Genomic DNA, 3,611 nt, shown 5'->3' with positions numbered 1-3,611 from the left:
GTCAGTGTTTCCTAAAAAAACAAAACAAAACAAAACAAAAAACCTCTGGGGTGAGGGTGAGGGCAGATTTTCAGCTCTGCTATAGGATGGTGGGGGTAGGGACACAGACCTTTGGTGGCAGGAATGGTGTTAATAAACACTCCTATTAACTTATAGTCTTATAAATCACTGTTTAATTATTATGAGAGGGAAAATAGATTGAATGTCTCAAATCTTTTACTGCATAGACATCAGTTCTGTTGTGTTTCTCTTAATGTGAACGGACACTTGCTTATTAACTGTGTGAACCTATGGTTATTGTAGGAGGCTGTTCATTTAGTCGGTCAGATTTGGATTTTGAGGGTTCTTTTACTTTCATAAACTGGTTGCATTAAGCACAATTCATTCACTCTCTCTTCTATTTCTTTCATCAGTGCAATGACTATCTTGCATGCCCAAGTTAAACAGACTCACCAGATTTTTCTCTCAAAGCAATATATCTAAGGAGCTGCAACGCATATTTGATACAATGTAAAAGCAGATTTTGTCTTTAAAATAAACACCAACTTTTCTCTTTCTGCAGGCCTGTCCAAATGATCAAAAGCTAGATAAGCCCCTGACACAAATTCCCTTTTACCATCTGCAATGTGAAAAATGCCTTGATTTCCAGTGAACGCTTCCCTTTCATTAATGGAAGCACAGTTTTTATCTTGATGTATGTGCATCTTGTGCTTCTTCAGTTCTGACAAAAATGAACAAAAGAAAATAGTGGTGCCTTGAAAAACTGTTGTTTGTCTACTACTGCAATTTCTCTTTCAGGCAAATCTACTCCCATGTGATGTTTGAGAAATAAATAAATAAATAAATAAATAAATAAAACATAACAGATGTCTATTGAATTGATAGTCTACCAAGTTTTTAACTAATTATTATTATTATTATTATTATTATTTTGCCTTTAAGGTTATCACTGGAGCTCTGTGCCTGCACTATGTTTTCACTGTTCCTGGAGGCCATTTTTCCCCTTTTTTTTTGTTGCCCTTGTTATTGTTGTTTTCAAATAAGACAGAGAGAAATCGAGAGAGGAGGGGAAGACAGAGAGGGAGAAAGATAGACACCTGCAGACCTGCTTCACTGCTTGTGAAGCGACCCCTCTGTAGGTGGGGAGCTGGAGGTTCCAACCAAGATCCTTATTCAGGTTCTTGTGCTTAGTGCCCTGTGTGCTTAACCCGCTGCGATCCCCCCAAGTTTCTATTTTTTAGCATAGTCCCTTCCTTCCTTCCTTCCTTCCTTCCTTCCTTCCTTCCTTCCTCCCTTCCTTCCTTCCTTCCTTCCTTTCTTCCTTCCTTCCTTCTTTCCTCCCTCTTTCTTTCTTTCTTTCTTTCTTTCTTTCTTTCTTTCTTTCTTTCTTTCTTTCTTCCTCTCTTTATTTCTTTCTTTCCTTAAGAGTGAGTCAGAGTATCACTCTGCCACATGTAATCCCAGAGATCAGGGATCGAATGTAGCACATCATACTTTTAAGCCATGGTACTACCTCCTGGATTAAAGCTGTTCAGCTCTTGTTTAGGGTAGTGCTGGAGACTGAACCTGGGCCTCACAACCACTAAACTACCTCCTCAGTATGCATATTTTTTATTTTAAATGGTCAATGATTATTATTGAATCATTGAACCAGTCTTGAGTATTCTTCCAGAAACAACGGCAGTTAATAGAATGGAGAAGAATTTTATTTTGCTTTCCAGAAACATCTAACCTAAAATGGGCCAAGGCAATTAATAAGACAAATGGACAATCAGAGATGCAGCTCTCTTAGAATCTCTGAACTCAGATCTGGTAACTAAGCTTTCTTTTTCATGCCTCTAAGATGTGTAAGAAGAAAAAATAGAGTTTTCTTATTCTTTGCAGACTCCTGAGTGAGTCAAAAATAAGTTATACCCCTGAGGGAAGCTTTGTTCCTCTATTCTGTCCAGTATGGTATCTCAAGAGTGTTGAGTTCTGGATAAAGCTGAATTATGAACCTTGATTCTACCGGCACTTATGATGGTGTGGACTCTGTAGTTGGTTGAAGCTACAGGTAGTTGATTTGTTACTCAAGTCATCTAGAGTAAAAATAAACTTATAACATTTGCCTTCTCAAACATTTTTAGCCATATCTTCAGGGCAGATAATTTAATCTTTAGTTTGGAGCAAAGTAAAGGTTAAAGAGAGGAAGAAAAAGAGCTGAGAGTCTCCATGACAATAAGCAATCCATGGTTATCTTGATAAATATCAAGGCTACATCATGATAATGGACTCCAAGGTGTATAAAGCTGTTTTAGTCTTTAGATTGTCTTATTGATTCACTGTCTGGATGGAGGAAGTAGGCTTTGACACCAGCACATTTTTTATTTGCAAGATTTGTAGCTAGGACCTTGAGCATGTTATGATAACTTTTAGCATGACACACTCATCTCATCCAAATTCCCAGATATCATAACCAAATACTAGTATTTCAGTCCACTGGGTAGTAGAGTCCATTAATCATGGAATGCTATAATTTTCCCCAGAAACTTCAAACTGACCAGTATGCTAGACAATGAACAAAGTGTTATAGACTGTTTGGGTCTCTCCTAGATTCATGTGTTAGACTTCAAACTGACCAGTATGCTAGACAATGAACAAAGTGTTATAGACTGGGTCTCTCCTAGATTCATGTGTTAGACTTCAAACTGACCAGTATGCTAGACAATGAACAAAGTGTTATAGACTGTTTGGGTCTCTCCTAGATTCATGTGTTAGAAGTCCTAGTCTCCTATGTGATGGGGTTTGCTAATGAGACTTTTTAGGAAGTCAAAGTCCTCATAGTGGAATGAGTGCCGTCATGACAAAAGACAGGAGAGAGTTTGTTTTTCTTCTCTTTCTTGTGCTAGATCATCTGAAGATACACAACAACAACAAAAAAAACTACCTGCAGGAAAAAAAAATTTGTCAGGAACTGAATCTGAGGGCACCTTGATCTTGGACTTCTAAGGCTTCAGAACTATTAAAAGAAAACATTTGTTCATTCTAGGGTGTGTGTGTGTGTGTGTGTGTGTGTGTGTGTGTGTGTGTTAAAGAGATACCTTCTCAACTCTTTTTCTTCCCCTCAATTTTCCCTTTCTTCCTATTCTGATGGAATCTTTTGTCTATCTTTTGTTCCCCTCGTCTAGAACTCAGAATCTGTTTGTATGGAATATGTGAATTTTAGAAAAGATGAGGTCTTTCTAAAAGCCAAAACTAATGCGACAATACAAAGAGCAAAGAAAGTGAGCTAAATCACTCAAACTTGAGCCCAGGTGGCTGAGCACACATGTTACCATGCTCAAAAACTCAGGTTCAAGACCCTGCTCCCCACCTGCAGGGGGAAAGATTCACAAGCGATGAAGCAAAGCCTGTAAGTATCTTATCATATTTCTATCTCTCTATCTCCCCTCCCCTCTCAATCTCTGTCCTATCAAATTTAAAATTGAAAGGAGGAGCTGAGTGGTGTTACACCTGGTTAACTGCACACACTACAGTGTTCAAGGACCCTTTTTTCCTTAGAAAGAGAAAGGGGGTAGATAGAAAATGAGAGAGAGAGAGAGATTGAGAGAGAGAGACAAGGAAAAGATGGC

This window comes from Erinaceus europaeus, chromosome 8 (assembly GCF_950295315.1).
Source record: "Erinaceus europaeus chromosome 8, mEriEur2.1, whole genome shotgun sequence".
Classification (NCBI taxonomy): domain Eukaryota; kingdom Metazoa; phylum Chordata; class Mammalia; order Eulipotyphla; family Erinaceidae; genus Erinaceus; species Erinaceus europaeus.
The sequence above is the reverse complement of the archived record's forward strand: the minus strand, read 5'-3'. Positions refer to the sequence as shown.